This window comes from Microtus pennsylvanicus, chromosome 12 (assembly GCF_037038515.1).
Source record: "Microtus pennsylvanicus isolate mMicPen1 chromosome 12, mMicPen1.hap1, whole genome shotgun sequence".
Taxonomy (NCBI): Eukaryota; Metazoa; Chordata; class Mammalia; order Rodentia; family Cricetidae; genus Microtus; species Microtus pennsylvanicus.
Window position 1 is genome coordinate 26,374,977 of NC_134590.1, and position 24,492 is coordinate 26,399,468.

A 24,492-nucleotide genomic window follows, 5' to 3' on the forward strand; every position below is an offset into this window, starting at 1 on the left:
GATGGCTCAGTGTTCTTGCTACTTTTGCAGAGAATCTGGGTTCAGTTGCAAGCACCTACATGGTGACTCATAGACCTCTGTAATTCCAGTTCCAGGGATTTGTGCCCTCTCCTCATCTCTGTGGGCACAAGGCGTGTGGGTGAAAAAAAGAGAGAAATAAAAAGGAAAGAAAGGGACAAGACTGTTCCCAGGAGTGGCGGAGGAAGAAGTTTGTTACAATCACGTGGGAAAGCATAGCCAGAGGCAGAGACATTTGGGAGGGTCCGGAGTGGAAATGACCAGACTGAGCTGGGCCACCACATGGGGAGAGAGGGAGGGGAAGGAAGAGGGGAGAGAGGGGAACCAGGAGGCTGAAGGTACAAAAGGGTCAGGTAACCAAAATGCCTAGAATATATAGGGAAAAGCATCTGGGGAAAGGACAGCCCAGCTCTGGGCTGGTGAGCTCAGGGTAGAGGGTGGGGTTTGCCAGGTATGTTATATAACAGGTATGTTACCCTCTAACATGTAGGGACTGGAGGCCAGGTTCGCTTTGGTATGTTAAGTAGGCACCTCAACAGTCAGTCTCTGGTTTGAGACTGCACAGCACGTACGTGCTGTGCTGACGACATACGTGCAGACACTAATACACAGAAAATTAGTTTTTTTAAAAATAGAGGATGTGTTAAAGAAGCAGGTTTTCAGGAACATGATAAAAACAGTGCTGTTTCTTCCAGGTTTTTGTTTTAGTAACTGTAACCTAATTTTGGGGTGTGTGTGGAAGGTGACAATGTTGGGATGGGGCCTAAGGCCCTACATCTGCCACGCAAGCACTCAACCACTGCCCTTGCCCTGGGACCCAAATTCTTTCCAAGTTTTTAGGAAGCTTGCTTATATACTCTTTTTTAACTACGTGAGAGATAAAATTTTTATATAGTATTTTGTTTATGAATGTGCTTTAACATGCTTATTGGAATATGTATTTATATTCCTTTTTCTCCTTTGGTTTTCTGAGACTGAGTTTCTTTGTATAACAGTCCAAACTGTCCTGGAACTTATTCTGTAGACCAGGCTGGCCTCCAACTCACATAGATCGCCTGCCTCTGCTTCCAGAGTGTTGAGATTAAAGGCGTGTGCCACTACTGCCTGGTGTATCTCTACTCTTACGCTATACAAGCCTAATAGGAAGTGGTTATTTCTTGTGTTTACTAAAATCTTCATTAATTGTTAAGGTTATTGTTACTATGTGGGACTTGAGACTCTGGGATCCTGGCTATCCTTGAGATAGTCAAGCCACCTAGACTTCCCCAAAGGAATACCTAGACATGTTCCTTAATGTGACAAAGACAAGGAACCCCAAAATGAAGGAAGGTGAACCTTCTCTACTGATGATTCTGGGGAACACAGGCCTGTCTCAGTCTTTGTGAAGAGATGAACTTGTGAAAACATCTAGCAGTACAGGGCAGGTTGGGGTACAAGAAGAAAGTGTGGTTAAGCAATACCCGAGCTCATGCTGCCCAGTGGCTCCAGATGTCTGGAACTGACCTGCTGGGGAGACAGAGATATTTTTTGCCTTCTATTCCATAGCGCAGCCAAGGGGAGAACCAATGGCCTCTTCGCTTTGCATAGCACATTCTTAGAGAAGCCTTCTCTTTCATAAAGAGAAAATAATGTTGTCTATTGTGGCTACAGATGAAGACACAGGCGGCAAACTTTTTCCACAATTGCTTGAGAAGAATGTTGAATTGCAATTCCGGATCATTTCGATTCTATTGTGAAAGTGACCCATTGGTTGCTATTTATTTCCTTTTTAAACTCATGGTTTATTTAATGAACTCTAACATTGGGTGACTGCAGTGGTTCACATCCAAGCAAATGACTTCATCCTCTTGGGAAAAAAAAAAATCCTTTTTGAAATCGCATGCTTTGTGAGCTGGACCTGAGATTCCTGGCATTATTATTTGTTTGAACTTAGTTATAATAAGAACATTTAACCTCTATCTGCTTACCATGCCTCTAACTTCTACAGTATTATTAGTTAGAGGAGCAGGGCTATGCAGGAGGTCTCCAGAACATATTCTTGTTGTGCAACTGAAAATGTATCCCCCCGCCCTGTCTTAATTACTGTTCTACTGCCATGCAGAGACATTATGACCCAGGCAACTCTTAGAAAGCATTTAGTTGGGGACTTGCTTGCAGTTTCAGAGGGTTAGTCTGAGCATCATGGCGGGACGTGGGTGCTGGAGAAGCAGCTGAAAGATTTCCATTTTAATCTGTAGTCAGCAGGCGGAGAAGGAGAGAGAGGGAGAAAGGACCTGGCACAGGCTTTGCAGCCTCAAAGCCTACTATCAGTGGTGCCTCCTCCAACAAGGCCACGCCTCCTAATTCTTTCCAAACAGTTCACCATGTGGGGACTAAGCATACAGATATATGAGGGGGCTGTTCTTATTCAAACCACCACATCTTCTACCCCCAAGTAGCAGCTTCCTGCTTCCTTCTCACACTATTCCCTTCTCTGCTCCTGCAAATTTGATTAAGTGTCTCACATGAGTAAGGATCATGAAATGGCTGCCCTTTTGCGGCTGGCTTATTTCACTTAACTTATGTTAACTATTAGGACGTATTTCCCACCATTGGCTGATATGGAAAGTCCAATTAGTGCACTAGATTTCTGGGTCTGAATAACAGTTCCTTGGCTTGAGGTCACTGAGGGTTCCTGGTTGGTCTGGGCCTGATCAGTGCATGGGTTGCATCGGCGAGAAACTAGGTCCTGGTAACTCTGCAGATGGTCTTATTTTGCCTGTCATTTTGGCGGTGTTCTCAAGGGAGGATGAAGTATTCCGGGAGTACAGACTTCTGGAGGTGGTTGAGTACTGGGTGAGGGAGGACCATAAGGAGATAAGGTTAGCGGATGGCTGGAGGCCGTTCCTAGCTGTGGCCGTACAACAGCCATTTCTAGCTGTGGCCGTAGAAAGGCCCCTCTCAGGCCGAAGCAGGTGTAAGTGAGGAGAAACAGTGAGCGAGCAGGAAGGAGGGGAGTCTGTGAGAGGGCACGGGAAGAGAAGGAAAGGGCTATATCTACTGAAGCTCAGCGTCGATGGCCAGCTGGCTGCCCAAGGAAGGCTGTCTACAGCTTGAGGAGTGGGGTGCGCTGCCTGCGGATTATACCACAGAAACACTAACACGGCATCTGGCCTGGGGCAAAAGAGCCTGAAGCTGCTATTTCCACACACCAGCGCTCTAAACTGAGGGAGAGCCTTGGATGCCTCTCTGCAGAGGACGGGGTTTGTTGATGAACTGTACGCAGCTCTCTGGCTCACTGCAGCGGGGTGTTTGCATTTGGGGTCATCCTGTGCTGTCCATTGTACGGATGTTGACAGGTGGATCATGTCCTGTACCTGCTCTGAAAATACCGTGCAGAATGGTTTCACTGCCCTAAAATATCCTTGTACTCCATGGCCTCTGACCATCCTTCCACAGTCTTGGCAACCACTGGCCCTTTTATTTGAATCTTAGTTTCTTCCTTCTCCACAAAGCCAGGAGGTTGGGAATTATATTTTAATATTGTCTCTTTCAGGTCAACTTTTTTCACATTTACGGTTCTTTTGTTTCTTTTCGGGCCTCAAGAGCTCAGTAGCTCATTGCTTTGTACCTCTGAATCCTATTATCTCATATGGATGTGTCTGGTTATCAGTTCACCAAACGAAAGGCATCTTGGGTTCATCCATGTCTTGGAAATTATAAAAGAAAAACTGATTTAAGCCCCTATGTACAGATGTTTTTCTTTTGGGGTGTGAGAATGTATACGTGCATGCGTGCGTGTGTGTGTGTGTGTGTGTGTGTGTGTGTGTGTGTTCATAACCTTTGAATGCTTTTGGGTAAATACCAAAAGGTGTGGTTTCTGGACCAAACATGGTCCTTGGAATTTCCGCCCTACTTGCGGCGCCTTTCCCCATTCATGAGCTGATTTGGCTCCACGGGCGCTCTCTGAGATTAGGCACGTATTCTTCTTCCCACTTTACTGCAGCAAAGCTGAGCTTCCAAGGCTTTAACGAAAACTTACAAAGTCACGCAGTGGAGGAGCATGAACTCCGGGTTCTCGCCTTTCTCTTTCCGTAGGCTGGCGGCTCTCACTAGAAAGCGATCGACAGCGGTCACAGCAATTCCCACGATCTCAGGCCAAACTACTCAAACAATAAGGGCGGGTCAGTTCCAGCAAACTGGGAAGTGGGGTAGCAAGGCTCCTTTTAGTCTTCCTGGGCCCACACCCAGAGCTCATCCTCTGGCTCTCTCCCCAGGACCCAAAGCGTCTTCGCTAGTACCATAGAAACTGCCCTGTGACTGGCCAGATGACGCAATGGCTTCATTCCAGTAATTGTTTTTATAAATGACTCACCGTGTTACCCATGACACAGTATGCATTTCAATGGCGCTTTGATGTCTTAAAGTTATCTGGAGGTGTGAATTTGGGGAGCTCAGCCATGCTTTGGGGGAAGGGAGGGGAGGGCTGAGGGAAAGTCTCTCGTGTTCTCTACACTGCGTTTCAGATTTAGTTGAGATTAAATATCATTACAAGTAAGGGCGTTTCTTCTCTCCTTTCATCCCATGGTGTGGAGCTCTCTCTACAGAACAGGAATAGAGGGTCGGGTGGAGAACGTCTCAGGTGTGGCTGCATTTGCTGTTGGGCAGCGCTAGGATGGTCAAACGGTAGTTTAAGAGGGTCTTAGTCCTGTCTTCAACCTCCAAACCATTCCAAACACTGGATCTGGATAAAGAAGTAGGCAACTTCACAAGTTCAGGTTCATGGCAAATTTCCTCCAATCAGATTGTTTTCTACTTGATCGCTCTGGAAAGTCTGTAACCGCTTCCACAAAAACCTTCCCATAAGAGTTTCCAAAAGCAGGGGCATTTCTGACATTAATCCTCAAACATGGAAATAGTTGTGTCTTGGCTGTGGCGGTGAATGGCTGGTCCCTATCCAGCGTACTCACTATTTTTACCTTGGCGGTGACTCACAGCCCTTCCTTCTGCCTTTGAGATTCTAATAGTGGACTGGCAAAGCGCTGGCCTTGGAAAGTCTTTCAAAAGTGACAGGAAATGAAAGTGTGGCTTGTTTCGGTACAATTCTGTCTTTCAAACAAAAGGGTGCTGGGTCCTTGCTTACCTCTTGTGGCGGCAAGGCGCCATTGCTTAACTTGGTGTTGCTATCACGAGGAGATAATGTTGCTTAGAGCAACCCCTCGAGAATGATCCGTGTGTGTATGTGTGTGTGTGTGTGTGAGGGGTGACTTTGCAAAGGAACTTCAAATTTAGTTCATTCTGGGCCATAGGGTCTAGACGAAATTTTGGGGATTCACCTGCGGCGTTGTAGCAGTGCTGGTCGGGCATTTATCTGCCACCAGCTCCCATGGCCTTTGGAACAAAGGCCACACTTCTTCCTACACTTTTAAGGCTGTTTGTGACCTATCCTTCTCAGGATCTGGTGCTCCCCTATCTCTGATCGCTCATCAGTCATGTGGAACTCAGTCTGAGGTCTATGAGTTCTAGCAGCAAGCGGCTCCTCATCCTAGCTCCCTCATTCTAGATTAGCTCTGGCCTCCTTCCTGTGCACAGGGCGTGTCATTCTATAGAAATCGACAAATGTCTGACAAATGGGTGAATAGATGAAAACAGTTCATGACTGAACCCAAGATATGGGGTGAACCACACATACTTTGTGCTTGCTTAAAACAAGCAGTGTGCAAAGCCCAAACAGAAAGTGTGCGGAGCCCAAACAGAAAGTGTGCGGAGCCCAAACAGAAAGTGTGCAGAGCCCAAACAGAAAGTGTGTGGAGCCCAAACAGAAAGTGTGCGGAGCCCAAACAGAAAGTGTGCGGAGCCCAAACAGAAAGTGTGTGGAGCCCAAACAGAAAGTGTGCAGAGCCCAAACAGAAAGTGTGTGGAGCCCAAACAGAAAGTGTGCAGAGCCCAAACAGAAAGTGTGTGGAGCCCAAACAGAAAGTGTGTGGAGCCCAAACAGAAAGTGTGCAAAGCCCAAACAGAAAGTGTGCAGAGCCCAAACAGAAAGTGTGCGGAGCCCAAACAGAAAGTGTGCGGAGCCCAAACAGAAAGTGTGCGGAGCCCAAACAGAAAGTGTACAAAGCCCAAACAGAAAGTGTGCGGAGCCCAAACAGAAAGTGTGTGGAGCCCAAACAGAAAGTGTGCGGAGCCCAAACAGAAAGTGTGCAAAGCCCAAACAGAAAGTGTGCAGAGCCCAAACAGAAAGTGTGCGGAGCCCAAACAGAAAGTGTGCGGAGCCCAAACAGAAAGTGTGCGGAGCCCAAACAGAAAGTGTACAAAGCCCAAACAGAAAGTGTGCGGAGCCCAAACAGAAAGTGTGCAAAGCCCAAACAGAAAGTGTGCGGAGCCCAAACAGAAAGTGTGCGGAGCCCAAACAGAAAGTGTGCGGAGCCCAAACAGAAAGTGTGCAGAGCCCAAACAGAAAGTGTGTGGAGCCCAAACAGAAAGTGTGCAGAGCCCAAACAGAAAGTGTGCGGAGCCCAAACAGAAAGTGTGCGGAGCCCAAACAGAAAGTGTGCAAAGCCCAAACAGAAAGTGTGCGGAGCCCAAACAGAAAGTGTGCGGAGCCCCTGGGTCTGGCATCAACTCCTTTCTCCTCTCTGATGTGGGAGGCCGGATTCTCTCTGCCTCGTCTCACTCTCTTTTCTGGCTCTGGCTTTTGCACTGTTGCAGAGACTCACCTTAGCCACAGTCCTCTGAGCCCGGTGATAAACTGATCTTGTGCTCATCAGCGTGTTAGTAGAAGTTTCTGGGTCTTTTCAGTTCATCTGAACAAAGTCAGACAAAACTCACTGTGTAGAACTCACCTGACTTCGGTTACCCGGACCCATGCTGTTTCTCATTTGCTACCATTGAGACCTAGCTACCTGCTCCTCGATTAGTCTTGAAGAGAGTTCATTCTCTTCAATATGCTGTCTGCAAGAAGCAGAGTTCTGTATCTTCCTATGGCTTCTCTGGCTGTGCTCTTTTGGACACAGAGTAAAGTACAGTCAAAACTACCACCACCTTGACCCCATCAGCACCACCTCCACCGCACTATAAGCATGGCTATCATTATCATCCCTGCCACCATTGCCACCACCATCACCATCACTTCCACAACCACCATCACCACGACCAACACCTCTACCATCCTCCCATCATTACTGTCATTCCTACCATCATCACCCCTTACGACAACCACCTTTACTTGTACCATCCCCCACCTCTGTGACTGCCACTGTCATCACCGCCACCCCGCCTCTCCCATCTTCCAATCACTTCCGCCATCTCTGCTCAGGACCACCACCGCAGCAGCCACCAGCACACTGTCAGTACCACAGCACACCATCACCGCCTTTCCTACCATCCCCCGTCACTACCATTGCCACCTCCATTACCATCATCACCCACATTGTCCCCATCACTGCCCCCCACCTTCACCATCACCTTTCAGCATCAGCACCGGCGCTCAGCCTAACTTAGTAGCCCAGCTGCTGCACCGAGTGTTCCAGCATATTCATTCACTGGCTCCTGTGAAGCAGGATGTCTTTATAATGTTCCATCGCAGGTGCTGAATCTGAAAAGGACTCTGATTTGATTAAGGCCATTTAGCTTGAAGTGACCCATATACTCTGGTTTCAGGGATACTCCCTTGAATTGTTTTTAAGGGCCACTTTCCTTTGGGGTCTGATACTAGCATCCTTGCCCACCCTGGCTACAACAGCCCGGTTGGTTTTGGATTTTTGTTTGTAAACATCTTGCTGGCCTTATGTAGACCGGAATCTATTCTTCCTTCATTTCTGCAGTCGTTGCCCGTCAACTGTTGACCTTGTGCTGAGTGCTGCTGGGTACTGGGCACCTTTCCCAGGAATCAGGGACTCTCTCTAGAGCGGGGTTGGTGTGCTGGTGTGAGCAGTAGGGGGTTGAGTCAAGGTGAAGCGTGTGGGAGAGTCTAACGCGCCGGGACTTCTGGTCCGCTGTGGAACGGTGCAGTCTTTATTCCCTTCCCAGTCAGTATTTAGCATTTTCAGAAGCAGGAACCTATGCATCCTTGCGTGTTACCACACACGTGTGAATGCCCATCCTCCCATGCGGGTACACCCCACCCCCAAACACACATTTGCTGTATAAGAGGAAGAATGCATGTATCTTTAGATTTTCATGAGGCGGCGATGCAGAGGGCGTTTGGTTTCTCTTACGGCAAACAGCTCAGAACACGAAGCGACTGCTTCTAATCTCCAGCCCTGAGTGATAAAAATTGGCTTCGGGCTTCAGCCTCCTCCTCCTTCTACGACAGCTGCTCCTCTTTCCCTGCAAGCAGACAGTGAATAAAACCAGCCACGCTCTGTCTGTGTCATGTCCATGTTTTCATGGCTGTCTCAGAAAACAAGGGGTGAAAATGAACTTGGAGGCCTGTTAGCTGCTTAGTCATGGCTGCGGCTTTCCCAGGGTGTAATGGCTGGTGACCGTGATGAGTCATGCCAGAGGGGACAAAGCTGTGGCTACTGAACCAGTAATTGAAGTGGTTTGTCTAGAAAACAGGCTAACGCTTTAAAAATCATGACTATTTATTGATTTATTTTGTGAGCATGTGTGTGGGAAAGGGTTCCACACCTTTTGGGAGTTGGTTCTAACCTTCCACTAAGTGGATCCTGGGGACTGAACTCAGGTTGTCAGGCTAGGAGGCAACCGCCTTTACCTGATGGGTCATCTCCCAACATCTCTCAGAGCAATCCAGATTATCAGAGATAATGAATGAGCCTGGGCTTCTGTTTTAATCTTGATCCCATCTCTGTTGACATGGGGCGGGTGGGATTACTGTAATGAAAGCAGAAGAAAATTGCCTAGAAATTCCCAGTGATGGAATCTAATTTCATCCCACGGTTCTCTCTACCAGGTGTTTGTGTGGTACTCTTTTTTTCACAATCCTCCACCAAACTTCCCCTCCCTTCCCTTCCCTTCCCTTCCCTTCCCTTCCCTTCCCTTCCCTTCCCTTCTTCCCTTTCCTTCCCTTCCCTTCCCTTCTTCCCTTTCCTTCCCTTCCCTTCCCTTTCCTTCCTTTCCCTTCCCTTCCCCTCCTCTCTCCTTCCTTCCCCTCTCCTCCCCTCCCCTCTTTTTTCTTTTCTTTTCTTCTCTTCTTTCATCATGAGAATCTATTATTTGTATTTGAAATGGCCACCCATAATCAACTCTGCTTTAATTCTAGTTAAAGCTTTTAAAGTAAGGTGAATAAAGAAAGGCATGTATTTATGTTAAGAGGGGAGAAAACCCCACATAACTATGCATATACTTTACACTTACTGCAGTGTGCATTTGTAGACTGTGGCTATTTTACTTACATATCTTTTCATATTCATTTTAATTTAACAGAAGTTTGTTGTGTGCATATTTTGGGCTTGTTTCTGATTTGGCTATCTAAGATACTGTGTGTGCCCTCAGAATAGCCAGCACATTTGTGTTTGAGAAATGAAACAATGCCAATTCCCCCAGGACAGTCTCTTGAGGCATGTAGAGGGTCCCAGCACACACACACAGAAGCCTGTACACACAGTCACAGTGACACTCACAGGTCCCCATGGTACCTGCTGCCTCTGATGCCTCCCTGACACTGTGGACATTGATCCGTATTCTGGGATCCTGTTAGCCCAGCTGGCTCCTGACATAGGTGAGCCATTTCATGCCTTAACTGATACTAGCATCTTCATGAAGATGGAAAAGCCTTCATCCCTAAGTCCATTCACTCTCATGTGAGGATCCCAAAGCCAGGTTTTCTTGGGCTCAGTCTCTTTTACAGGGATGCTTAAATTTGCAGACTATAAATTTAACATAAGGGTTAAAAATAAGTAAACTAGTAAATAAAGGAAACAAGAACCACATAGACACTGTCGTTCCCAGTCTTAAGGCTAGTTTATGGGTGTGTCTTGCTGATTCTCATACACAGCACTCAGTATGGAGCCTGACCCACCTAGCCACTCAAGAAATGTTTGATCAGTATAGCGGATGGTGACATGTGGTTTGGGAATGCATCTCCGTGACCTTGGCCAAGGGCAGTTTGAACAGCAGACACCATGCTAGACTCGAAATTATTTCTTCCAGGCTCTCCTTGAAATACACTTGTGTGGCTTGGCCCCTTCTTCCCTCAGGATGAGTTCATCTCTTGTGGGGCTTTTCAGACCCTCTTGTAAGCAGAATCTCGGCAGACCCCTCGGTTACCTCCAGACTGGCCAGGGTGTCCTCTGGTTTGTGAAGAGTACCTGGACTCTAGACATGGACAGATGAAGATCCAGCTGGACAGAGAAGGACTCTGGGGAGAAGGCGAGTTACTTGGACATAGAAGGACATGGAAGCCTCTGAGCAGGTGATGGGAGTGAGAAATGAGAGGGAGGGACCACTGTGGAGGACAGGCATCAGAGGGAGGGAGTGCTCAGAAAGCCCTCTGTGAAAATAATATGGGAGGTGACAATGAAGACCGGAGTGTCCTGAGCTTTATTCTAGAGGCTAAGAGAAGCAGTTGCCTGAGTGTGGGGACACAGTGTCACTGTGAAGGATAGTGTAGGATGGGAGATGTTTGAAAACTGATTCCATATCACCAATAATCCAAGGGGGAGGAGCTGAAGATGACACAGCTTTCCGAAAGGGCAGCACTTGGTCTTTGGGTAATTGTTTGTATCCAAACTCAGTGCCAAGCCCAGGATTAGTGGTGAGTGCACAGATCCAGTGAGCAAACCAAGTTTAGATAGTGATGTGTGAGGTGGTGCCAGGGAGGCAGGAGACGGCGATGGGATCAGGTTTGGGTATCGTGCATCCATGGTGGAGGTGCTCCTATGGGGGAAGAAGGAACGGCAGAGCGAGGTGTCATCTGAGAGGAGCCTCTGACAGACTCCAGGGGAGTCCTGCTCCGCGTCAGCTGTGTCTCTCAATGCTTCACTGTAGCCGCTTGTTTTATCCTCATGACAACTTCATGCAACTCACACTCTTTTCCTTGAAGGACAAAGCTTTCGAGGCAGAGAAAGGTGATGCAACTTCCTGAGGCCATGCAGCCAAATAGTGTCATAGCCAGAATTTGGGCCTTGGCCTCTTGGCCGGCTTAGGACCTATTGTATTTGGAACACTTGAGAAGTACCTGGGACCAAGGTGGCATAGGAAGGTAGCTCAGATGATGCCTGGTAAATACTCTTAGATCCTGAGGGGTGGTTGTCAGTTACAACTGGATGGAGAGTCAGAGTTTACACACACACACACACACAAACACACACACACACACACACACACACACACACACACACACACCCCTCACAAGGGCTCTGCCCTGCACAGCGGTGGTCATAGCCCATACTAACTTGAAAATGATGAAGGGAAAATTCATTTGCTATACTAACTGGCATCCTAAATTAGCCAGAGATGGTACAAAGTACTCTGTGGAGTGCCAGCTACTTATCACCATGTTCATAGGCTATGTGGGAGCTGTACTCACTGCCCCTACCTGGCACCATGAGAGAGCATGGCATTACATTCTGCCAACCTGGGAAAAGATCAAAGTTCCAAGTATGGTTTTTATAGAACCAGTATTGTTTTTGCACCTTCTTAAAATATCAATCAGGTTTAGTTAAAGATATAAGCTTAGGGCTGGAGAGATGGCTCAGCGGTTAAGAGCATTGCCTGCTCTTCCAAAGGTCCTGAGTTCAATTCCCAGAAACCACATGGTGGCTCACAACCATTTGTAATGAGGTCTGGTGCCCTCTTCTGGCCTGCAGGCATACATGCCAGATAGAATATTGTATAATTAATAAATAAATAAATATTTAAAAAAAAAGATATAAGCTTAGAATATTCACCAGAGATCCATCCACCCACCCACCCACCCACCATCCATCCATCTGTTTGCTTTTCGGACAGAAGTCTGGTGCAGGACAATTGTCTATATTCTGTCAATTATGTTTTAAATAAATGCTAATTGGTCAGTAGCCAGGCAGGAAGTATAGGTGGGACAACCAGACAGAAAGTAGAAGTAGGTCAATGAGAACAGGAGAATTCTGGGAAGGAGAAAACCCATTCCTCCCCAGTCCTGTCCCAAGCACAGAAGAAGGAAGATGTGATTGCCTAGCTGAAAAAGGTACCATGGCATGTGGCTAACATAGATAAGAATAATGGGTTAATATAAGCTATAAGAGTTAATAAGAAGTCTGAGCTAATGAGCCAACCAGTTTATCATTAATATAGACCTCTGTGTTATTTCTTTGGGGCTAAATGGCTGTGGGACCTGGTGGGAGGACAGAAACCAGGCAGGACAGAAAACCCCCGACAACAAAAATCCCTCTTTTTCCAGGGAAGCCAGTATTTTCCTGTTATTACCTTCAGCTGATTGATGAGGCCCACCTAGAGTGTGAAGGGCTGGACGCTTCACGTAGTCTACGGATTTAAGTACTAATCTATCTAGAAGACACTTTCATGAGAACATTTAGAATCATGCTTGAAAAAATTTCCAGGTACAGTAGCCTAGCCAGATCAATTCATCATGTTTATTAACCTTCAGCCCAAGGATTGGAAGAGAGGGTCTATGGCAACGAGTGAGCATATATTGTGGGCAACCTTTGCTGAAGGGTGATTCTTAGCTCACTTCTTCATAAATCTTGAGTTTTAGGTTTGTCTCATTGGCACTGAGAACAGCACATTTAGCAATGCTTTGGCTCCGACTTGTTTGGTAGAAGAACCTTTTGGTTGGCTTCTCAGAATATTTAATATTTCTAGAAAAATGAAATGCATATAATAGTTCATATTCATCAAGTAGTTCCCGATTTGTCAGAGGAATACAAGGAAACCTCCTTACCTGTGCGGAATTTATTCCCACCCCACTAGGAGCATGTATGTTCTCTGCCTAACCCTGGCTTCTCCAGCCAGAGTGAACAGGCTCATCACAGGCAGCCAGGCGGGCCTAAAATGAAAGTCCTGACTTGCTCCATCTCAGCCCTGGGTTACTTCTGAATCAGGACCCTCCTACTCCCATGTGGTTTCTGCATGGGGATTATTGGTGAATATTCATCGGTCTGGGTACCACATGGTTTCTGCATGGGAATTGTTGGTGAATATTTATCAGTCTGGGTACGCATGGTTTCTGCATGGGGATTGTTGGTGAATATTTATCGGTCTGGGTACACATGGTTTCTGCATGGGAATTGTTGGTGAATATTTATCGGTCTGGGTACACATGGTTTCTGCATGGGGAATGTTGGTGAATATTCATCGGTCTGGGTACTTTGGCTTTTTTTCTAGGACCTGTTTACTTGGGGTTAATGCTTATAAATTCTCAGAAACTTACCACAAGTATTAACATTTGCTCTTTGGACTCCAAGCAAACACTCTCTATGCTGGTTGGAAAACATCACTTGGTGTTTGGTTAGCCAGGAAATGGAAACATTGAAATTCAATCTTAATTTAAAGCCTTTTTTTTGCGACTATAATTGTGTCTGTATATGAGAATATTTAAGAAATAAAAGTATATTTAGTTTTCGCATAGAACTTTATAAGTGCTAATTCATTCTTTTTGGTCCTATGCTAAGTGCAGTTGTATTTTGAGTGGAGTCAGAAAAACCCTTAAAAGGGTAAATTGACCTAAATTACTCAGTGGTCAAATCAGGAATTAAAGCCCTGGCTCCACATTCCCCAACCAGAGCAGGACACTGGAAAGTGTTGGAGGTCTTGTTGGCAACCTGGGAGGTCTGACGAGAAAGAGAGTTGACTTTGTAGTTATGAGTTCAAATCTCTGCTTTACCACATAGCGGTTGCCTAAACTTGGACAATATGATGTCTCTGGGCCTTATTTACCTTTGTAATAAAGTATTATTTCAGAAAGGGGTCATTGTGAGCATTGAATACTTTAAGGATTTGGTCAAAGACACAGACATACCTGAAATGTGTGTCATTTCTTCCTGGCTATGATTATTAACCACAGGCGCGTGCGCCTGTGAGTGTGTGTGTGTGTGTGTGTGTGTGTGTGTGTGTGTACTAGACACATGGAGGTCAGAGGAGAATTTTCAGATGTTGTTTCTAGCCTTCTAGATCATTGGGGCAAGGTCCCTTGTTTCTCGCCACTGCACACGTGCTCCAGGTTCCAGACCCAGGAGCTTCCTGGTGACTCTCCTGTATCCATCTACTGCCTTTCGGTAGGAGTGCTGGGATTGCAGATGTACCCTACCATACCTGATGCTCTTCGTGGGTTCCAGGAAAATGCTTTTCCCACCTGGACCTCACTGGCATGCTTTTCTGAGTAAGAGCATAGTGAGTAACTGGATTTACTAGCCATGTAAGGTGTATCCCATGTAAGGTGTATTCCACAAACTGGCTATCATTGAAAAATAAGCAGAAGTCTAGAACAACTGGTAAAGATACATCTATAGGAAAACTTAGAACACTCATACATAGTAATGGAGGTGTATAAATCAAATTTCAGTCTCATATAAAAGTTAAAGAGAACATAGTTGAGCACATGACCTTGTGGTATGATTGAGCATCATTTAGGTATATACCCAACAGCGGTATTGCTGGCTCTTGAGATAGATTGTTTCCTAATTTTCTGAGAAATTGCCATACTGCAAAGAAACTGTACAAGTTTGCACTCCCACCAGTGCAGGAGTGTTCCCTTTACCCCACATTCTCTCCAGCATAAGCTGTCATCAGTGTTTTTGATCTTGGGCATTCTGATGCATGTTAAGATGAAATCTCAGTTATTTTAATTTGCATTTCTCTCTTGGCTAAGGATGTTGAGCATTTCCTTAAGAGTCTTTCCTCTGAGATTCCTCTGTTGAGAGTCCTCTGTTTAAGTCTATATTCCATTTTTTTTATTCTTGAATTATTTGTTCTTTTGATGTCAAGTTTCTTGAGTTCTTTGTATATTTTGGAGATCAGTCCTCTCTCCGATATATGGTTAGTGAAGATCTTTTCCCAATCTGTAGGCTGCCATTTTGTCTTGTTGACAGTGTCCTGTGCTTTATAGAAGCTTCTCAGTTTTGGGAGGTCTCATTTATTTATTGTTGCTCTGAATGTCTGTGCTACTGGGATTATTTAGGAAATGGTCTTTTGTGTCACTGTGTTCAAGTGTACTTCCCACTTTCTTTACTAGGAGGTTCAGTGTGTTTGGTTTTAGGTTGAGGTTTTTGAAAAAAACTTGAGTTTTTGTGCATGGTAATAGATAGGGATCTATTTTAATTCTTCTACATGTTAACATCCAGTTATACCAGCACTGTTTGTTGAATATGCTTTCTTTTTTATTTTATATTTTTAGCTTATTTTAAGTCAAAAATCAGGTAGGTACGTGAATTCATATCTGGGTCTTTTTTCAATTCAATTCTGTTGGTTCTCCTGTCTGTTTCTATTACTGTAGAAAGAGTAATGAATGTTTTCATTACTGTATTTCTACAGTAGAGCTTGAAGTCCGGGATTGTGATGCCTCCAGAAGTTTTTGTTTCTTTTTTTTACAGGATTGTTTTGGCTATCCTGGGTGAGTATTGTTCTTTCATTTGAGGTCTGTGAAAAATTTTGCTGTGCATTGCATTGAATCTGTAGATTGCTTTTGGTAAGATTGCCATTTTTACTATGTTAATTTTACCTACTCAAAGGAATGGAAGATTTTTCCATTTTCTGGTATCTTCTTCAATTTCTTTCTTTAAAGTTTGTGCTCAACTATGTTCATAACAGCATTTTTTGTAATAGCAAGAACTTGGAAACAGCCTAGCTGCCTCTCAATTGAAGAATGAATAAGGAAAATGTTGTACATTTACACAACGGAGCTCTAATCAGCAGTAAAAAATAATGGTATCTTGAAATTTGTGGGCAAATGGATGGGTCTAGAAAAAAAATCATATTGAGTGAGGTAACCCAGACCCAGAAAGATAAATATCATATGTACTCACTCAAAAGTGGCTTTAAGACACAAAGCAAAGAAAAATCAGTCTACAATTCACAATCTCAGAGAACTTAGACAACAAAGAGGACCCTAACTAAGAGAGACATACATGGATCTACATAGGAAGGTAAAAAAGACAAAAATCTCCTGAGTAAATTGGGAGCATGGGGGTCACCAGAGAGGATGGGAGGAAGAGAGGGGAGTGGAGAAAAATGTATAGCTTAATAAACACAATTTAAAAAGGTTTCTGAAATAAAGGCACAATCTAGAGAGTAAAAGAAAAGTTAAAAAGAAAAATGATATTCATAGGCTATAATGGCCTTCTAGTAAACGGTGAATTACATCTGCTACAGTGGTCACATAAGACTGTATTGCCTAAGGACACTGTAGCCATATTAGCGTGTGTAAATGCTCTCTGTGATGATTTTACAGAACATTGAAATTGCCTAGTAACACATTTCTCAGAACATATATGTGTTATTGATGTTACTAATTTGTTAATGGATATGAAGGATAAGAAGATATACATTGTGATAGCTCTAGCAACAGGAGTGAGTTAGTAATGTGTTGAGTTTGTATTTGCAATGAGGCTAAGTTCTGTGAACTTAGAATAGACTGTCACTACTATGAAATGGTTTTTTTTTTTTTATAATCCTCATGATACCCACAAAGCAGAAACCCTTAGCAGGTGCACAAAAGACAAAGAAAAAAAGCATCAAAATATACCACCATAAAACCGTATCAAATCACAGCATAGGGTAGGAAGATAAGGGACTGATACTTTGGGGTGCACAAGCAGTCAGAAAATAGCAAAATTGCCTATCGATAATTGTTTTAAATGTGACCAAGATTCGTTACCTAATAGAAGACATAGAGTGGCTGAGTGAAACTTTAGCAGAGCAATCAAACAAGGTTCCACAGTATGCTGCCTGCAAGAGCCATCCTTTAGCTCCAAAGACACACACAGGATGACAATGGGGGGGGGGGAGATGGTCTGGGCAGATGGTAACCAAAGGAGTGCATGACCGTGTTTGCATCAAAAGAAACGTGCTGTAAATAAAGTCTGGCATGAGGACAAATAAGGTTGTTAAGTAATGATAAAGGGGAAAATTCATCAATTTGTTCATTGTAAACATATGTGTCAAACAACTTAAGGAAGAAAGAGTTGGTTTTGAGTCATGGTTCCAGAGGAAGGAGAGTCCATTGGCAATGAGGCATAGGAGCAGGTAGGTGATGGCAGGAACTGGAAGCTGGGAGCTTACTTCTTCAAATGCAAGCACAAAGCAGAGAGAGTTAGCTGGATGTGGGGTGAGACTATAAACACTCAAAGCCTGGCCCCATTCAGGCAAGACCACACCTATTATATCCAAGCAGTGTCACCAACTGGGGATCAAATGCTCAAATATCTGAGCCTGTGGGGGACATTGGCACTCAAACCACTACAGTGCCCAACCTTGAACCTTATAAATCTGCACAGAAGCTATCAAGAGAAGCAAAGAGGGAACTCAAAAGCAGTTCAGGAGTAGAAAAGGCCTTCAGTATCCCACTCTCAATGACAGATGAATGAGCCAGGCAGAGAACTCAATCACCTGGAGTAACCCTGCCTCAATCCACAAATACACACAAAGAGCATCTCCATCAACAGTAGCAGAATACACATTCTTCTTGTGTGCACAGAGCCTGCTCAGTGATAGATCCCGATGAACCACAAGACAAGTTTTAATGCATTTAAGAGCATTTGAATACGTTAGGAGTTTTTCCCAATTAAAGCAAAGTGAATGTAAAAGTTGGTAATAAAGGACATTAATAAATATATGGAAAATACAATCATGCTTGTGAAGAACCAATGTGCTGAGGAAGACATCTGAGGAGTAGAGAAAAGCAAGCTGACATGAAAATAGCGGAGAGATAGGTGCAGCAGAGACACGTCTTAGAGGAGACTGAGGTGTGATCTCTCTGCAAAGATCACAGCTAGCCTGCTGACTTTCCACCTCCGATCCAGACAGAGAAAGCAGAGCAAGGCTGCAGTTAGCAGCAGGAAGCAAATGGCAATGACTATAAGTGAAATTTAAAAAGGAAGAAGTAAATATCTCTGGAGGTTTTATATTAGGTATAGAAAAACCCCGGCATTAGAACCAGCAAGTATTAGGATTTAAATGACCTCAGCAAATTCAGATACAAGAATCAATGTGCAACTTTCAGTGGTGTTCCTGACACAGCAATAAACAGCCCCAAAAGGAAGCGAAGAAAACAATTCCATCTATAATAGCGTGGAGACAGGGGGAAGAAAGGGGGAAAGGAGGGAGGAAAGAGACGTTCAGAAAGACACGTGGTGAAGAAGGTGAAATCTCTGTGTACCGAGAAAGAGAAGATACTGATGAAATTGAAGAAGCAACAAGTAATGGGAAGAATGACCCATGTCCACAGATTTGGAGAATTAATACTTTTAAATAAAAATTTAAAAATATCTTATTTTATTATTTTATTTTATGTGTGTTTTGCTTGCATGCATATGTGCACAGTCTGAGTGCCTGGTGCTGGCAGAGACCAGAAGAGGGCATCTAAGTCCCTGGAACTGGAGATATAGGCAATTGTGAGCCACCATGTGGATGCTGAGAAATGTGTCCCATTCTTTCAAAAAGCAGTAAGTACTTCTGAACTGTTAAAATATTAAATAAATTATCAAAATATTCATATTACTTCAAGTCATTTACAGATTCAATACAATTTCTGTTTTTAAACTTAGTAATATTTTTCACAGATTTATAAAAGAAATCTTAAATTCTTAGGGAACTATGAAAGGCTCCAAACAACCAAAGCAGCACCGAGAAAGGGCAGAGCTGGTGGCATTCCTAATGTTAAAACACATCACAGAGCTGTAGTGAGCGGTACACTGTGGACATCCCTACAATTGAACAGAATACAGAGCTTAAAATAGAAAGCCAATCTTTGACAAGTATACCAAGACTTCTTTAATATACAGTATTGGGAAAATTGAGTTCCCATGGGCAGAAGAATGAATTTAGACCCATAACTAATGCTGCATATAAAAAAATCAATGACAAATTGATGAAAGAGTCTAGTGTAACTCTTGAAAGTGTCGAACTAGAAAAAGCATAGGAAAAACCCACATGGCATTGGTGTAGGGAATGTGTGTGTGTGTGTGTGTGTCTCTGTGTCTGTGTGTCTGTGTCTATGTCTGCTGTATGTGTTTTAATGACGCCCAAACATAGGCAACCAAAGCAAAAGAAATGAATGGAATTATGTCAAACTCAAAAGTTTTTGCACTCTGAAGGAAAAAAAAAACAACAAAGAGAAAAGAAAACTTACAGATTTAAAGAAAATATTTGCCAATTATACATCTGATAAGAGGTTTGAATATAAACTATAAAAGCCACTCAATAGCAAAGCAAGGCAAAACCAAAAAAAAAAAAAAAACCACAACAAACAACATCAACAAACCTACAGAACAACCTAATTAAAACTTGGACAGAAGGATTGAATAAAAATTTCTTTAAAGAAGACATACAAATGTCTAGTATTTGTTATGATAAGGTCTATAGCATCAGTAGATCTACCGTAATTGTTAGAGAAATACACATATAAATAAAATGAACTATACCCAATCCCTGTTGGAACAGCTGTGGAGAAAAGGTGATGGGTTCATGAGGATGCAGAAGAGAAGAAAGCTTGTAAGCTTTGGGTGGGAATGGGAATTAAGACCATTATGGAAGACAATATTCGCTCATTCCACAAGCTACAAAATAGGACTACTATGTGACACAGAAATCTCACCTCTGTGTATCAGTCAGTAGGAGGGGTTCAAGAACTTGGAGGAATGCCTATGTTCTATATTTATTCACAATATCCAAGGTGTAGAAACAACTGGGGCACATGTTGATAATGAAGATATTGAAGGGGCTGGAGAGATGGCCCAACAGAAGAAGACATTTGTTTCTCTTGCAGAGGACCTGAGTTCAAGTTCCAGAACCCATGTGATGCTTTATAACCATCTGTAAGTCCAGTTCTGGGGATCGGATATCCTTTTCTGAACTCTAAGGGCTCTAGACAAGCACACAGTGTACTTACATATTTCTGACATTCCCACCACTGCCTGTCATGGATGTGCTGTGCCAATGTCAAACCACTGAGGGAGGGAGAGTCACCTTTATCAAGTTTTGCAACCTGCCTTTGATTGCAGGCATGGAAGTGTGGAGAGTCTGGGAGTTTCCCATGAAGTTCTATCAGTCACCCAGGAAAGGAACACTTTGTGACCTTTGCTGTCCTGTCTTGGATCACTCAACATGTTTTGAGCCAGAGGGCAGAGCTGAGGAATCATGAAAGGAAATGAATAGATTTGAGAGGAGAATTGGGTGCATAATGTCTTATTTTGCCATTTGAGGACTTGGAAGGGAGGGTAAGGAGTTCAGAGAAGAGTCCTAGCATGGCGACCATTCTCCTAAAATAAGAAACTGGTCATTTTAATACAAATGGATTAATTATACCTAGTAGGCTTCCCTGTGATGTTTTCAGTCTCGTATAATGTATTTTAGTTAGGTGTCCTCCTCCTTATCCTTTCTTCTCTGCCCCTCACACCCTCACTGGTCCCCTTTCCCTCCTTAGTTCAGCTCCCTAATACTTTTCTTCTTCCTTTTTCTTGATGACTTCATGAGTTACATTAAGGTTGCTTACAGGAGTATGGGTGTCTTACTAATGTCCACACAAACAAAGAACCCCCCCCCAACCCTCAACACCCACTAACTGCATATAAATTCTAAGGAAGAGGTGGGTCCTCATGAGCTCCTCCATCCTCCGTGGCAAGATGCCGGTGGCTTGATCTTGGGCAGTTAATCACAGATGCCGTGAGTTCGAGTGCAACCTCCCCGGCTATTGAGTTTAGTACCAGATGAGGCTTCCTCCCAGGGAGCACGCTGCAGTTCTAACCTGACTTTGGTTAGGCAGCACCAGACTTGCCTCTGTGGTATCACTGGGCACAAGTTGCCTGGCCTGTCAGTTGGGTCGCACACAGGATTTATGTCTTTGTAAGACTGGTGACTTTGTCCCTTCAACAGCAGCCTCTGAGCTCTGCCTGGCCCTAGGAGGCCTACCCAGCAAAGTGAGTGTCCAGTCCTATTACAGTTTGATTTCGCTACATCCTGTGGCCAGAGTATGGAGTAGAAACTGGATGTTTTAAACTTTATTCTCTTTCTCCCTCTCCCTCCCTCCCCCCTCTTTGTATGGACATGCAGCCACAGTGCAAATGTGGAGGCTGAAGGATAACTTGCTGGGGTTAGTTCTCTCCTTCCCATTTTCCACGGGTTGTGAGGATTGAACACAGGCCACCAGGCTCATACCGTGAGCACCTTTATCCACTGAACCAACTTGCAGGCCCCAAGCTGGATGTTTTTAAAGCAAAGACTGAATTAATACAGGACAAAGATATTGTACAAGAGATTTTGGCATCACATGAAAGATCCAAGTGGAAGACAAATGCCTTCATCTGGTTCATCCTTCATCGTGTATTCAGAGACAATCTCAGGCACTCGGTCACCCCTCAAGGTCATCTAGAATAGCACTCTCAGAAGTCAACTGCGACATAAAATCCTTATTTTTTTTCCTCAGAAAAAGCCCCTCATAAACAAAGATTAAAAGTTCAAAAATATAGTGGAAAGAAAAAGCTCACATAACAAAAGAAAATGAACTTTGTTGGAAAACTGAACTTCTAAATAAACAACAAAGATATCAGTTTATAGCTAAAAACTAAAAATAAAATCATAGGGTTTGATAATTACAAGTGTCAGTCAGACGACCCACATATCAGATGAGTTAATAAAACCCTTAGTTTGAGTTAATAAAACAATGGAGGAGACCTTAAGAGACAGTAGAGCCATTGTGGTTTGTCCTATTGATAGTTTATCTGTCAGAGAACTCAAAGCTCCTGTGTGATGCTGGCAGGCACGCGAGCTGGTGTACCCATTCTAGCGAACAGTCTGGAATTCCATAGAGAAATGGAGAATAATGCAAGAATTCATATCCCTTCAGACCCACAATCCAGCCCCCAGTCACATGCCTTCGACTCTTACACAGGTCTCTAAGAGGTCACATAAAGGAACACTATCTTTTCTAACATCATTTCTCTATTATGATGAGATTGGCTTAGCCACCTTTGGTGGAGGTGGAGTGTAAGAAACTGCACAGCAGTCATAATAAGCTAGGTCTACTCACTGTTTTATGGAGACTGACCTGAAAAACATACTCTAAAGAGCAAGAACTAAATGCACAGAGTTGTACCAACCCCACATCAGACAGAGGTGTGATCACCAAAATATACAAAGAACTCAAGAAACTGGTCATCAAAATAACAAATAATCTAATAAAAATATGGACTCAGACCTAAACAGAGAACTCTCCACAGAGGACTCTAAAATGGCTGAAAAACACTTAAGGAAATGCTCAGCATCCTTAGTCATCAGAGAAATGTAAATCAAAATAACTGTGAGATTCCATCTTACACCTGTAAGAATGGCCAAGATCAAAAACACTGATGACAACTTATGCTGGAGAGGTTGTGGGGTAAAGGGAACACTCCTGCATTGCTGGTGGGCGTGCAAGCTGGTACAGCCCCTTTGGATGTCAGTGTGGGATTTCTCAGAAAATTAGGAAACAACCTTCCTCAAGGCCCAGCAATACCATTTTTGGGTATATACCCAAAGGATGCTCAACCGTGCCACAAGGACATGTGCTCAACTATGTTCATAGCAGCTTTGTTTATCATAGCCAGAACCTGGAAACAACCTAAATGGCCCTCGACCAAAGAATGGATAAGGAAAATGTGTTACACTTACACAGTGGAGTACTACACAGCAGAAAAAAATAATGACATCTTGAAATTTGCAAGAAAATAGATGGATCTAGAAAACATCACATTGAGTGAGGTAACCCAGACCCAGAAAGACAAATATCACATGTACTCATTCACTCATAAGTGGTTTTTAAACATAAAGCAAAGAAAACCAGCCTATAAATCACAACCCCAGAGAACCTAGACAAAAATGAGGACCCTAAGAGAGACATACATAGATCTAATGTACATGGGAAGTAGAATAAGACAAGATCTCCTGAGTAAATTCAGAGAATGGGGACCATGGGAGAGGGTTGAAGGGAAGGGGAGAGGCAGGGAGGAGAGCAGAGAAAAATGTATAGCTCAATAAAATAAAATAAAGACCAAAAAAGTGATCTTTTGCTGTTACATACAGATACAAAGATTTATGTTCTAAACAGAATGGGGGAAGGAGTTAGATGTGGGGCCATGCCAAACACACAAGACAAGGGGGTACACGGAGTAGATAGAGTAAGAAGGAGTCTTGTCTAGACCAGGCTGATTCTCTGTCTCCAGCAATGTATTGTAACTGGAAAGGGTCATGCATGTTTAAGCAGCAGAGAAAATCCACGCTTTCCATAAGCCCAGATTGAATAATTTATATACTAATTCACTTTTAAAGTTGCATATTTCTTACTTTAAGAACGTGACATTTTTATTGAGCATCCGCTCTGTCTCTGGCACAATCCCACAGCTTTAGGCTCCAAATACAGCAATGGGTGACAGATCCAGAGAATAATAATTAGAACAGCTAATAGGTCAGGGAGTTACTGCATGAGAGATTTTTAAAGTAATTTCTTTTGTATGTATTTATTTTGTGTGTGTATGTGAGGGCACATGTGTGCCACGGTGCGTGTGTGTACATCAGAGGGCAACTGGTAGGAACCCGTTCTCTCCTTCTACTTCATAGGTTATGGGGATTGAACTCGGGTCATCAGACTTGGCAGCAAGGGCTCTAACCCTCTGACTCATCTTTCTGGCCCATAAAACTTTGATAAAGATTGCCAAATTGTCCTCCATAAATCTGTATCACTTGCTATTTTTCTTTAGGATTTTTAAACATAAAAGAAGTTTCAGGCTCATAGCAAAATTGAGAGGAACCTTCAGATATTTCCTAAATACCCATAGCCTTGTCACATTCATAACTTTCTCCATTATCAACACCCACACTATTATTCATTAATTAGTATTAAATTTAATTAGTATTAAACTAATGAACCTGCATAGACACATATCATAATCGCCCAAATCCCACAGCTTGCGTTAGGGTTCATGCGGGCTGCCACACGTGTTGAGGATTTAGAGAAATGCGTAATGATACCCAGGCAACATTGTACTATGACATAAATCATTCCCATAAAAATCCCGTTCTCTATCTAATCTTCCTCTCTAGTTCCTAGCAACTGCTTATCCTTGTACCGTTTCCATAGTTCCCCTTTTTCCGGATGTCAGGTCGCTGGAGGCAGGTGGCATCCGCAGGCCTTTCTCATAGTCAGCTTTCACTGAGTACGCATTGATGTGCCCACGATGTCGTCACAGTTCATTCTTGTCGCCCCACTCATCCGCGGATCTACTCAAGTACGCCGCCGCGATCGCTTGTTTGAGCAGTCACGAAGAACAGAATGCTGTAAACTCACTTGCTCAGCAGAATGGCTGGGTCAGGAGATAAACATACCTGAACATCCCCCAGATTGCC